This window comes from Narcine bancroftii, chromosome 7 (assembly GCF_036971445.1).
Source record: "Narcine bancroftii isolate sNarBan1 chromosome 7, sNarBan1.hap1, whole genome shotgun sequence".
Lineage (NCBI taxonomy): Eukaryota > Metazoa > Chordata > Chondrichthyes > Torpediniformes > Narcinidae > Narcine > Narcine bancroftii.
Window position 1 is genome coordinate 24,671,308 of NC_091475.1, and position 14,973 is coordinate 24,686,280.

The following is a 14,973-nucleotide window of genomic DNA, read 5'->3' on the forward strand; positions in this document are numbered from 1 at the left end:
CACCCACAGTAAAAAAGAATATCAGGGTTATATGTGATATCATGTAAGTACTCTAACAATAAATATGAAGTTTGAACATCTGGGAGTCACTATTGGCTGTGTGAACAGCATGTTAGAGGCTGTGGTGAGTGCCATGGCTCCCACATACTGGTACCTTTATCTGCAGACTGTCCCCACTTCATCTGTTAGCTTTCATCAAAATGGACAAACTCAGTAATGCTTTCTGAATGTAGGACAGGCCAATGTGTCTGGCCTGCCCAGGAACTGACTCAACAACCATCCTGGTCAGGGATGGAAGGGCAGGTGACAAAACTCAGATTCTACAACCCTTTAACATGTGGGGAAAGCTGGTAAAAGGCCTACAAATTCCATTTACAAAAAGGAACATGTCCTTCCGGTGGGGCCCGAATTGCTTGATAGATTCTGACATTTCTCAGCTTAATTGCTATCAAGTTTAAAAGGTCTCATGTAGGCTATGAAAGTTAATCAAAGGATGGACAACTTTCCTAGAGGTAGGAATTCAGTAAACTATAATCTTTGTTATTCTCTCTATTACTGGAGAAAATTTTCAGCAATGGAAAAGGTCAGGGTTCTGTTTCAGCAACTCTTGTGCTAGGCAGGACCTGTGTTCACTCTTCTCCCAAACTACTCAGAACAATGAGTCATCACTACTTTCACCATGACAACCTCTCCAGCAGAGCAACAACCATTTGATTGTTGTTGGCCTCTTGTTCATGCTCAGCTCTCCAGTTAGGCTGAGCAGGATAGTTCAGGGGTTTCTACTGGAATATCATGTGCTATTGATCCAATCTCATGGGGCAGTCAGGCCTGATGTCTGGAGACCAGGACACCAGCTGAGAGTTGCTCCTTCTCCATCAAAGAATTGCCTACCTTATTGTTACTTTTACAGGGTTTACATTATAAATGCAACAAATAATCTGATACTCAATGTGGGGGGGTGGAATGTGGTGAGCAGCATCAATGGGAGAAAAAGAATGGTTAGCATTTCAGACCAGAACTTTTATCAAGACGAATAATAAATGGTTTCGTAAGAAGACAAATGTCGTCAGAAGATCGAGGGAATATTTCAAGAATTGCAAGGCGATTCCCTAGAATAGAGCAAAGTAATTGTCTGAATTGTCATATTAAAGGTTTATACAGCACAGAATCAGGCCATTCAGCCCATCATGTCCATACCCACCCCCAAAACAGAGTGCAAGAAGGAACAGTAGATATTTTAAATTCGCTGTTAGAATTATTCCCCTTCTAGAATTTTTTTTTCTTGCAAAGAAGTTTGAAATAAAATTCTCTTACATTTTTAGGTTGGGTTTTACTGGATCAGGCTGGGACCAGTGTTCCCATAAACTGAATAACTAGCCTTGTGGTTAAGCATTAAAAGCAAATTAGTTAACAAGTGCGAAGGTTCATATGGAGGGGAAGGGTGCATGTGATGGTCTGAGCCACATTCACAACCCTCTGCAATTTCTTGTGGTCTTGGGCGGAACAGTTCCCATCCCATGCAGTGACCCACCCCAACAGGATGACTTTAGCGGTGCCCCTTTAGAAGTGGGAATAACCTGATGGCCAAAACACAGATGGCTGCAAAGTGACCAAGATTGGTGATAAAATATTCCAGAATACTTCATTTTAAAATGAGATCTGGTGGAATAGAAACGGAGGGGTGGCCATGTTGTTAGTAATGAAAGAAGTCAGAAAACAAAGTGAGTGAAATCAGTTTGTTTGGGTCTAAGGAAAAGCAAAAATAAGGTAAGCACTGCAGGACATAGGACATATAACAATTACAACAGAGTACGGCAGGGCATGGTATAAACCACCAAATAAAAGTCATGTGTAATAAAGATAATCATGGGGAAACTTTAATAGTCATTTATGGAATATGAAATATGTCTGGAAGAAGGATCTGACACAAAATGTTGACAATGACCTTCTGTTCCAATGATTCAGCTCAAAATGCTGAGTTCCTCTGATTTCAGAATCTGCAGTCTCCTCTCTCTCTTTCTCCCTCTCTCTCTCTCTCTCTTTAATTAACTATATGCTGGAGACCCCCAAGTAAAAGTGTGGAGGTACAAATCATGGAATAGTTATGAGATCAGTAAGTTGAAGAATTAAAGAGGGAGCATTATTTTCAATCTAATGTCATGCAGTGGAAATATTCCATAATCTTAGAGTTAATGGTCCAAAAGGGAAGAGTGATCATAGCATGATATAATTTTATATTAAAACTGAAAATTTCAAGCTCTTATATAAAGCAAATTATGTGGGTGGTAGTAGATTGGTACATTACATTGAAAGATAGGACAGTAAACAAGCAATGGTTACTATTCCAGGGATAAATAAGTATAGTGGGTCCTTTAATCTACAAAAATGCAACAGAAAAAGTGGTTCATCATTGCAAATAAGCAGAGTTTACAATGAAGGTTTATAGTGTTTCAAAAAAAGTAGTAAATGGAGATTGAGAAAATGTTGGGATTCAGATTTCAGATTTATTATTAGAGTACATACATGACATCACTTACAACCCTGAGATTCTTTTTCCTGTGGACATGGCAGAATTACCACTAACTGGTAGTGTAAAAAAACTGTACACCGTGTACACTTGTAAACAAATAAAGAACTGTAAATAGATAACAAAGTAAACAAACCAGCTGTGCAATACAGAGAGAATTAAAAAAATCAATAAAGTGCATAGGTAAGAGTCCTTAAATGAGCCCCTGATTGAGTTTGTTATTGAGAAGTCTGATGGTGGAGGGGTAGCAGCTATTCCTGAGCCTGGTGGTATGAGTCCTGTGGCACCTAGACCTCTTTCTTGATGGTAGCAGTGAGACCAGAGCATTTTACTGAGTGCTCTCCAACAGCAGTGTTCCCTGTAGTTCTTCTTGATAGTAGGGAGGGTTTTGCCTGCGATGTCCTGGGCTGTGACCATGACCTTTTGGAGGGCTTTATGCTCAGGGGCATTGGTATCGCCATACCAGTCTGTGATGTAGCTGGTTAGCACACTTTCCACCACACCTCTGTAAAAATTTGCCAGGGTTTCTGGTGTCATACCAAACCTTCACAAATTCCTGAGGAAGTAGAGGCACTGATGTGCTTTCTTCATGATGCCATTGGTGTGTTGGATCCAGGAAAGTTCCTCTGAGATAGTGTCTCTTAAGAACTGAAATTTGCTCACCCTCTCCACCTCTGATCCCCCAGTGAACACTGGATTGTTTACCTCTGGCTTTTCCTTCCTGATTCAGCAAAGGAAGAGCAAAAAATTAGAAAGGAAAATATGTGCTGAATGAGTTATTGAGGAGTTACTGAGAAAGAAACCTAAATGGACACTAAAAGTTTTATAGATTCATAAAAAAGAAAAGATTAACAATGGTGCCTTGAGAAATTATACTGGGGATAAGGATAAGATAGAATGAGTATTTTGTATCTTTCAATGTAGGAAGATGTGACAGGAAACAGCAGAGAACAGTTTTATCAAAAATCAAGGACAGGGGTTAGTGGAGTGCTGCTTATTGTCCTGGTGGCTTAAGGCCCTTTTATAGTGAAAATTAGCCATCTGTAAAGACAGGTTTCCTCTGTCTTTAAGGCACTTCACTTGCGTGCATAAAAGATCCAAAGGTGAATTGGATGGTCCAACTAGCTCTAGGTTCCTTCTGCCTATGGTGGTAAGGTCAGAGGTGAAGCAAAGTCGCTCCATTTCCTGTGTAAAAAAAATTGCTGCTGAAAGCAGCTCCAAACAGGGAAGTAAGATGATTGACTTCGCGCTGACAGCCCTGTTGCCCCACTATGACAGGTTGCGCTTGCTTACTTTGCCATGATCCTCACACCACCTGCTCCCTCACGCTGCCCACTCCTTCAGGTTGCCCATTCTTCCATGCTGCTCCTTTGCCCTGCTCCCTCACACTGCCCCTTGGACCTTGGACCGAATGTCCAGAACTCTGCAGGCTCCTGCTGGCAGATCCACTTCATTCAATGCTAGGTGTACAGGGCTTACAGATTCCGTGAACAGGGATGGAGCGGGGTGATGGGATCAGTGGGGGAAGATGAGGCAAGAGGAAGGGAAAATGGAAAAGGGAGGGAGGGAGGGGAATGGAGGGGGAGGGGAATGGAGTAGGAAGGGAGCAGGTTGGTGGGGCTGTCAGTTAGTGGGGAGGGTTGTTGTCAGGCAGCGGGGCTCAGGCAGCAGAGTTGGGGGACTGTCAGGCAGCGGGGGGGGGGGCTGTGAGGCAGTGGCGTGGCAGGGCTGTTGCAGGGCGGTTGCTGCCTTGCTGCAACCCCTTTTGTCCTGGGAAACTGGCGCGCTGCTCTGGGCTACATAAAAGGACTGCACTATCCACCTTTTCCGTCCTTGAAATAAAAGGTAAATTTGCCTTGTTTTTAAAACTTGAGCAGGCGATAACGCGGCTTTTGTGCATAAAATCCCCTTTAGACACAGCTTCTCTCAGCAAAGTACCTGGCGGCACATTGAAAGAAAAAAGAATGTGATGCCTTTCACTCCCTCAAGTGACTCAGTCTAACCTAACCCCTGCTATAATATAGGAAACTTGATAACCGATCAGCGCCTAGTAGGCTCCCACCTCCCGCAGAGCAGGAACCAGAGAACAACACTTCAAGACAGTCCCTGAAGCCTTCTATCCCTGAACAGCAGACAGACCCTTGACTTAACATCTCTGCCAGAAGATGGCTGGTGCACAGACTTCAAACATTGCAGTCTTAAGGACTTTCATGCCAGGCCTCCACCTGGAGGCCAGCTATAAGCACAGAGGGAAAATATAAAATTACCTTTCATGGAGCAACCCTAAAAGGCTGCTCCTGTGTCTAATTCATGTTGAGCGGCTCCTCATAGCACCCTCCAGAGCCGATGGAGGTGGGGTGACTGTTGCCAGAGCGTGGCCTGCTGAGTTGACATCATTCAATCATGCCGACATGGAAAGAGCCCTATAGTGGATCATGGTGCCCCCCCCAGAGCAGGCAAGATAGATGATTGCGATGTTTGCAGCCAGAATTAGTATCCAGACAGAAATCCTGCACACCATCATAAAGAACATTAATGGCATAAAATCCCACTCCTGCATCTCAGGCTGATGATGTCACTGCGATGTCATCAGCCCACCTCTAACTAACCGCTTGTAGTGGCATTATGTTCATGTGCGGCAGTGGAGTGCTGCGCTCCACCGATTACCCTTCTCCAAGAGGGATCGCAGTTGGTGCCTTGGAGCTGGTCACGGCGCATTCAAGGAGGTAAGTCTCCCGACATAAGGGTGGAGAACCTCCGCCTTTACAGTTGGGATTTTTCACTGATAGAAAGGGTATATTGTCTCTGGAATGAGATGAACCCACAAACTGTGCCTTGGGCCACTGGGTTCTACTTACTGATCCATGGCACCATTTACTCCTGTGAGATGGATTTGCTCTTTGGAAATCTGCTCCAGATACTGATGAAATTGCTTCTTTGGCAATTTACTTTAAAAATAACTTTGCACAAAAAAATCTCATTAAATCAAGGTAGGCATCCTCACTGCTCGCAGATCTGATGGGGATGTGCAGCATTTTTATTTTGAATTCAGATTGCCAATATCAGCAGCTTTTTCCTTTAGTTCTATTTTCAATTCCTCATTTTGATTCTCCAAAACAGGTCTGCATTTTCCTGCATTACATTAATATTAATATCAGTAAATTAAAGTCACTACCCACCGAAGCAGTCTGATTCTGTGCCGTACAGGAAGGATGTTTGGCCTTCGAGGAGGGCGAAGTGCATGAGGTGGAAGGGGCAGAGGAAGAAGATTCAACAATGCCCTCAAATGGAGAAATGAATCAATTATGGCAGGAGAGAGTACAACAGGCCAGTGGGAAGGGGGTGTGAGAATAATTGGTAAACTCTAAAACTGCCGATAAAGAATGAGTGGATAAAAGGCCTCTTTCTGACAGGTGGCATCATATGATGTTATAACTTCAATTCCAGATAATTGTTGGAGAGCTTTCAGTGTTGCTCCAAATAGTTTCACAGTTGTACTGACATAGAGCTAATAAACTGTGGGGGATAAATACTGAAGAGGTGACATTCTGAAGGTAAAGACAAATATTACAAAGTCACCAGACTTCTGCATATATCCAAAGTTGTGTTCATGGTGCTCTAATTTGCTCCATGGGTCAGGAATAAACACACGAGGTTATAACAATGGACTCATTCAAGTTCAACTTTATTATCATCTCAATGTACATATACAACCTAGTGAAACAATATCTCTCCAGACCACAATACACAATATATAAACACCACATTAATAATCAAAATAAATACCTAAATATTTGGGATAATTTATATGGTTACAGAATACTGTTCATCAATCTCACAGTCTGTGGGGGCCTGGCAGTCAGTCCCGATTTTGATGCTCTTGTAGCTCCTTCTTGATGGTAGTGGGTCAAAGATACTGTGTGCTGGATGGAAAGGATCCTCAATAATTCTCAGACCCCATATTTAAGCTACAATCCGAATGAATATTGTCAATAGAAGAACCCAGTGATCTTCTTAGCCATTTTGATGACCTTCTGTATAGACGTCCATGATGATACTTTGCAGTGACTGTCCCACACAATATTACAGACAAGACATTCTCAATTGTACTCCTGTAAAAGGTTATCAAGATGGGGGTTGGTAGCCTTGCCCTCCTCAACCTCCCAAAGAAGCGTAGGCAATGCTGGATTTATCTTATAAGGAAGAGCTGTGGGTCCAGGAGAGGTCGTCATTTACATACACGCAAAGGAACTTCCCACTGTCCCCTCTCTCCACAATGGAACTGTTAATGTGTAGTGGAGAATAGTCGACCTTCATCCTCCTGAAGTCCACAATCATCTCCTCTATCTCGTCCACGTTGAGACTCAGGTTGTTGTTTACACTCCATTTTATGAGCCTTTCAACCTCCTCTCTATAATGCAACTCGTCATTATTTCTGATGAGGCCATCCACTGATATATCATCCACGCACATGATGATTTAGTTAGAACTGAATCTGGCAGAGCAGTTGCGAGTCATCAGTGTGAACTGTAACGGGCTGAACACACAGCGTGATGGAACTTGAGCTTTTGCTGCCAACCGAGCCAGACTGCAGAATCCTGTTGCAGAGAGCGGTGTTGAGTCCCAGCTAGGATAGTTTATCCAAGAGCCTCTGAGGTATGATCTCGCTGAACACTGAACTGAAGTTCATGAACAATAGCCTAGTGTATAATGTACTGTTCCCTTGGTAGGTCAGGACAGAGTGGAGGGTCAAGGCCTCATCTGTGGACCGGTTTGGACAGTAGGCAAGCTGGAATGAGTCTAATGTTGCTGGTGCACTTTGAGTTCCATCACCAGCCGCCCAAAGCACTTCATGATCGTAGGTGTCATTTAGTCCAGTTACTGTTGTCTCTTAGACACCAGGATGGTGGTGACTGCCTTGAATCCTACAAGAACGGTGGACTGCTGCAGTGAAATACAGTACAACTCTATTTATCCAAAATCGGATTCTCCGAAATCCTCCGTTTTCCGAAATTAAAAAAAATTCAGATAAATGAGGATATCCAAAACAAATCAGAAATCCTCATTTATCCAAAATGTTTTTGGAGCCAAATTGTCCGGGACATTAGGATCGGCGGCAGCAGTGGACCTCGAGCCCCCGGCAGCAGCAGCAGTGGACCTCGGGTTTCCGGTGGCGGTAGCAGCAGACCTTGGATTCCCGGTAGTGGCAGCAGCGGATCTTGGGCTCCCAGTGGCAGTGGGGATCTCAAGCTCTTGGGTAGGAGCGGGACCCTTGGGCTCCCAGCATGGGAGGGGCCTCAGTGGGGAGGTGTTGGTGATCGGCAGTGGTCAGCATTTTTTTTGTGAGAATTCAACATTATTTTAATGTTTAAAAAGCCTTACCTTATTGTTTGTTGTTGTTAAAACATTAATACGAGTGATTTGCTGTTGCTACTGAGCTGTTTTTAAAATGGCCCCGATCATTTCAGATAATCAAAGTTGTACTGAATTGTAGATGTCTGTTATGATCCCCACACAGTCATTCAACACCCAACCAGGTATGTTATCTGGACCTGCTAATTTGTATGGGTTCACCATGGATAGGATCTTCCTTTCCTCAGCCGTGGGTGCCTGTTCTTCAGGAGGCGACGAGCCTTTCTCTGATGTCAAACTATGTGTAGATTCAACCTGACAGGAAGGGAGGCATCATTGAGGCTGACCTGCAAGGTTTACTTGTGGTCAATTATAGTTTGAAAACTTTGCCATATGTCCCTCATATTGCTGGTGCCACACAGATGTCTGTGGATTCTCTGTGCATACCCATGCTTTGCCTCATGAATTATTTGTCTGAATTTTTTTGATTGTTTTGACATCTTAAGTTTTGATAGCAGGCTCAGCCTGGGGTGGGGGATAGGATGCAGGTGTCTGCTGGCATATCAGTCAATATGTTACAGGAGCAATAAGAATCTGCTGAAGGAATTCAGCAGGTTGAGCAGATCAGAGAGGGGAAAGTAAATGGCAACATTTGAGATCCTCTGCATCATCCCACATGTCAACTCCTAAACATTTTGTGGATTAGCAGGGGGCACAGGCTATTCATTGGCCACAATCTCTGGGCTGTTACACCAGAGAAGCCAGCCAGCAGCTGGGTGGCACAGTTAGTGTGGGTTTTTCATGGGTTCTCCAGTTTCCTCCCACCTTTTAAATATACAGGGTTGGAGTTAATTGCGTGTAATTGGGCAGACCAGGCTCGTGGCCTGGAAGGGCCAGTTATCATGCTGTAAACATGATTTAATTTAAGTAGAAAATACAGGCAAGTCACAGCATTCGGTGGCAGCAGGCAGCAAGCAGAGTGTGGGTGCGGAGGTGGATGTGCAGCTTAAACTCTGACGGATCACTGAGGCATCAGTGATTCCAGAGTTAGGGAGGAAGCTTCACAGGAGGTGGAGTTCAGCACAAGATGCACACATTTAAACTCCTTGACAAGAACAAATTTGAGGGAGAGATGGTTTCATGAATTTTGATTTTGTGTACAAAACAACAACATAGTGACAGGTAATGTGAAGAATGACTGAATTAATTAGAGAGTGTAGAACTCCATAAATCCCATGTAACTTCTGGCATCACAGTGGAATAAAGCCCAGCATGAGTCCGTGTTGTGTGATCTTGAATCCACACAGGTAAATAATGCAATAATGACACATACTTATTTTAAATCATGATTCCACTTGGATTCAAAAGAGATTGTTGCACATTCAGTTATGTTTATAATTGGCAGAGTTTGTTACTGAGGCAGCAATGATTGGCAGTTCTGGGAAATATTCTGGAATGTTTAGAGATGCAGTAAGCATTTTCTGGAGGCGCTGAGGCCAAGAGATGTAACTGTGCAGCAATCAACTGGCTGGTGATTCAGAAGAGGAAAAGTATTTGATATTAATTAGTTCCATGTCTAACTCATTTTATGAGCAATATTTATCTTTCTCTATTCATGGGCTCTATTGCCAAAATGATGCTGTCCAGACAAGCTGAATGTGATATCCTCTCAAATCAATCTCCCCAAATTCCTGAAGCCCACCTCTTTCCCCTCTACCCTTCAAATCAACAATTCTGCCTTCTCACCTACTTCCCAAAATTCAAATAGGTGAGTTAACCTTGTTTTTCGCTTTCAAACAGGAAATCTTGCTGATCCAACCTTACTGAATTTTTTTCAAGTGTTAATAAGGAAAGTAGATGTGTTAACAAAGTAAGTGTTACTGAGCTTTTCAAAGGTTTTTTTTTAATAAGACTTTCCCATATAATCAAATGAGAAAGGTCAGTGAAGTGTGGAGGTAGAGACCAGGAGAAGAGTGATTTTCTTCTTATTTCAGGACAGAAAGCAGAGAGTGGGAGTGGAACATAAAACATCATAGCTCAGTACAGGCCCTTCAGCCAACAATGCTGTGCCATCTTAAATAAACGTACTCGACAATCTAACCCTTCCCTTCCTCACACCAATAGCCCTCTATTTTTCTTGCATCCATGAGCCTGTCTAAGAGTCTTTTAAATGTCCCTTGTACCAATCTCCACAGCCACCCCTGACACTGCATTCCAGGTACCCATAACTCTGTGTAAAATACTTAACCTTAACATCACCCTTAACATCACCCTTAAACTTTCCTCCCCTCACCTGATACATATACTGGATCCTCTGCTAAGGAGGGGCGGACAATGCAAGTAGCTTCCAGGGGCATCTGTATGTATGGGGGTGGTACTGACAATGGGGATGGGGAAAGTACTGACTATGGGGGTAGGGGTTGGGACAGTACTGACTGTGGGAGAGGGGACAGTAGTGACTGTGAGGGTGGGAGGGGTACTTACTGTGGGGGTGGGGACAGTAGTGACTGTGGGGATGGGGGTGGTACTGACTGTGGGGGTTAGGACAGTACTGACTGTGGGGGGTGGCAGGGGTACTAAGGAGGAATGTATTAAATTACAGTAGGATGTTAATATTTCACAATCAACTTCCTCACCCTTCATCTTAATAAAGAATTCAGTTATGTTCTGGTCATTCTTTCCCAAGGGACCGTGAAGAACACGACTGTTAATTAATTTTTTGATGGCACAATATCCAGTCTATTTTGCCAGTTAGATGAAAAATCCTTCATCAAAACACTCCAGGACATCCTCTTGTACATCACTGGGGCTGAAGTGCTTTGTCCATTCTCTGCAGATGATTAGCAATGGCCATTTCTACCCTTGGATGCTGTGTGACCTGCTGAGTTCCTCCAGCAGTTGTTTGTATGCTGGTATTGGAGATAGATGGTCACAAATCTCCAAAGGCGGGGAAATTTGTAAAGGATACTTGACTAAATACAGAGAACACTGACTTGAGAAACAAAGAAGTCTGCATGGCCATTTCAATTCATTGGTTCGCCTCTGCTGGGCTATTGTCAACAACTCAGTCTGAAGAAGCAGGAATCAATCTACTCAGAAGGTAAAGGAAAAATTCAATCAGAGCTGAAACTTCTGACAAATCCTGGAAGAATGTGTAAATCCATGGTCAGTGAATTCAATTCAGTGGAAGACCTTCTTCCTGGGATTGTTTAGACCCAGAATATACCAAGTAATAGTCTGGCAGAGCAAATTTCACAGGGAAATTACAAGAGGCAACTGAAGGACAAATTGATATTGCTATGGCAACAAGATCCAGGGCATGGAACAAAGGTCGATATCTTGCTCAAAGAGTCAGTATAGACATAATGGACTGAATGGCCTATAATAATGGATTTTCTGATTGTATATTCCAGGCATGGAATCTGCAGCTCTGAGATCATCAAGACAACCAACAGAACATAACTGGAAGGGAGGATCCATGTATCCATGCATCCTTGTACTCAGGTGGATTGTACAAGGGTGGAAATGGTGCAGGGTTAGAGTCGGTGGAGGGGTAGAGATGGTGCAGGGCTATATATGGTACAGGGGTAGAGATGGTGCAGGGGTAGAGATGGTACAGGGGTAGAGATGGTGCAAGGATAGAGATGATGCAGGGGTAGAGATGGTGCAAGGATAGAGATGATGCAGGGGTAGAGATGGTGCAGGGAATAGAGTTGTTGCAGGGGTAGAGATGGTGCAGGGAATAGAGTTGTTGCAGGGGTAGAGATGGTACAGGGGTAGAGATGGTGCAAGGATAGAGATGATGCAGGGGTAGAGATGGTGCAAGGATAGAGATGATGCAGGGGTAGAGATGGTGCAGGGAATAGAGTTGTTGCAGGGGTAGAGATGGTGCAGGGAATAGAGTTGTTGCAGGGGTAGAGATGGTGCAGGGGTAGAGATGGTGCAGGGAATAAAGTTGTTGCAGGGGTAGAGATGGTGCAGGGGTAGAGATGGTTCAGGGAATAGAGTTGTTGCAGGGGTAGAGATGGTGCAGGGGTAGAGATGGTGCAGGGAATAGAGTTGTTGCAGGGGTAGCATGTTCAGGGTGATCTGGGGCATGGATGAGTTTGAGAATGTAGAACCATAAAACACTGCAGCACAGAAACAGGCCCTTTAGCCCATCTAGTCTAAATCATTATTCTGCCTAACCCCAGTGTATTACACCCAGTCCATATCCCTCCCATCCATGAACCTGTCCAATTTTTTCTTCATTGTCAAAATTGAGCCCGCATTCACCATTTCAGCTGACAGGGGTTCCACACTCTCACCACTCTCTGTGTGAAGAAATTCCCCTAATGTACCCTTTAAACATTTCCCCTTTCATCCTTAACCCATGTCTTCTCGTTCTACCCTCAATGGAAAAAGCTAGCATGTATTTAATCTGTCTATATCCCTCATCATTTTGTATACCTCTCTCACATATCCCCTCATTCTCCTACGCTCCAGGGAATAAAGTCCTAACCATGCATTAGGTTTAGGGTGAAGGTTAAGGTTAGGATTAAAATGGAATTCAGGCCCTCAAGGCTCAGCAACATCCTGGTCAATATTCTCTGCACTCTATTAATCTTGTTGATATCTTTCTGAGATATTGCTGAAAGTAAGAAGGTTATGATTCATATAAAAGGAAGGAAAAAAATGGTGCTAGAAAGGGAAAATGAAGAAAGCAAGATTAAAGTAGGGTAGAGTAAAACACAGCACACTGATGGGGACAAAAGCAGGATATAAAAAGGAAAATAAACAATAAAATTAAGGGTTCCCAAAATAAAATGTATGCTTAGGAAAATGAGACAAAATTCAGGAATTAGATTCATTAATTAAAATGTAATAAAAATTGTAAATCTGGGCCATATTAATTTGAAACTGTCAGAGCTACAGGAACAGAAAGCAATGGGGGGTGGGGGATGAACTAATTGGAAACAATATGATGTCTCTCAACAGAAGAATATACATAGAGCTGCAGTCCCAAAAGTATTCCAAGTAATATGAATAAAACTTGAGGATCTGTTCCAGTGGAGAGAATATATTACTGGCTGTCAAACAGGAACAGGAATAGACCTTTCAACCCCTCGAGAATGTCCTGTCGTTTTAATAGATTACAGCTGATCTGAAACTTAAACCCATTTACCAGTGTTTTCTTCATATCCCTTGAGAGCAGTTACCAAAAAAAAACAGCCTTGCTAATTTAATTGCAGCAGCTGCCACAGAAACATTTCCACCAGCTTTTGTACACAAAAACAATGAAATGGAAACTCGTTTTCAGTAATGAATCATGTTGTATCACTTACTGGAAGTGAAGGGCTTTTAATTATCCCAAACTACACCAAAATGTGGAAATGATTTGTACTGAAAAGGTCAGGGTGTCCAACACAGTGTGACCCAGGGAGGTGTGGTGAAAAAGGTCAGAACATACCACACAGTGTGACCCAGGGAGGTGTGGTGAGAAAGGTCAGGATATCCTGTAGAGTGTGACCCAGGGAGATGCGGTGAGAAAGGTGAGGGTGTGCCGCACAGTGTAATCCAGGGAGGTGTGATAAGAAAGGTCAGGGCGTCTTGCACATTGTAACCCAGGCACATGGTGAGAAAAGTCAAGGTGACCCAGGAAAGAGCGGTGAGAAAGAACAGGACGTCCTGTACAGTGTGAACCAGTATGTAGTGAGAAAGGTCAGAATGTCCTGCACAGTGTCACCCAGAGAGGTGTGGCGAGAAAAGTCAGGGTGTCCCACACAGTGTGACCTAGGAAGGTATGATGAGAAAAACATGGATGCCCCCCCTTATTGTGAGCCAAGTTGGTGCAGTGAGAAAGGTGAGGATGTCCCACACAATGAGACTCAGCATGTTGTGAGAAAGGTCGGGAGGTCCCGCAAATTATGACCCAGTCACGTATTAAGAAAAGTCTTGACATCCCGCACAGTGTGACCCAGGGAGTTATGTTGAGAAAGGTCAGGACGTCCTGCACAATGTGACCCAAGAAGTTGTGGTAATAAGCTGTTGCTCAGCACCCCTCCACTCCCCGGATGGACAGGGTGCTAACAAGCATTGAGGCTGGTGTGTCAAAGGATGCTATTCTGAAAATGAAGAGACATTTGTGCTTACCAGGCAGACAATAAAATGAAATTTAAGACCAATAGGTGGAATTTAGAATAGGTATAAAAGGGAAGATTAGAAAGCCTAAGAGGTAATATATGAAGCAATGGTGAAAACTATTAAGAGCTTCCCAGAGGCACGTTACAATTGGACTAGATAATCAGAATGGGCAGACACCTCTTGCAACATCACAAGGAAATGCTGCAGTAGGGAGCAGGAGATGCGACTGACGGAATTTTCATGAAGAAGTTGAAGATTGAAGCTATTGAGAGCTTGAGAAGAGAGCAGCCAGTTGGGGCATCATTTAAAAAGGTGAAACCATGTTTCGCAACCTAGAAGACATATGACAGCAGAACATAGAAATATGAATGTCTGTATGGTTCATATCTAAGGCGCGTGCCACTTCCTGCATGAATGAGTTCTACATTCTTGCCCTTGACAGAGTGTTGAATTATTTCTAATAGGGAGGGCATTTTTGACCAATCTTATTGTATACTGTTAAAAAAAAACAGCACAAATAGGGAATGATGTGGTGTCTGGATTTTTAAATATTTTTATATTTATTGAGTTGCCATGAAATGCTGGTGGGAAAACGAGCAAAGGAGGGAAATGCTGAGACAGGTAGAAGAGTGGCAGGAACAAAGGTCATATTGTTCTCTTGGGAGGACCTAGGTTTGGCCACAGATGAGTAGTTTGTTTTTTATCATTGATCATGTAACTTTTACTTGACTGAATAAATTTAATGTTTGTTGTCCTCTGGAAGGTGAATTGAGATCTTCATAATGAGCTCTAGATGCAAATTGTCATTGGGGTGTTCCATGGAATAACAAATGCAGAACAGTAACAGTACAGAAGGAGAGTCATCCAGTCCTTTGAGTCCACACCGGCTGTCTGCAAGGCCAATGCAGCTTGTTCCACCCCAAACCTCCTCCCACCCCTGCACAATCATTCATCTATCTCACACTAACACC

The 14,973-nt window shown here is 43.4% G+C and overlaps 1 protein-coding gene across 18 annotated transcripts in view; it reads right to left on the reverse strand.

The window, feature by feature from the left end:
- cadm2b (cell adhesion molecule 2b) overlaps positions 1-14,973 on the reverse strand; it is a 1,102,220-nt gene that overhangs the window by 380,536 nt on the left and 706,711 nt on the right. The gene's annotated exons all lie outside the window — the stretch shown is intronic.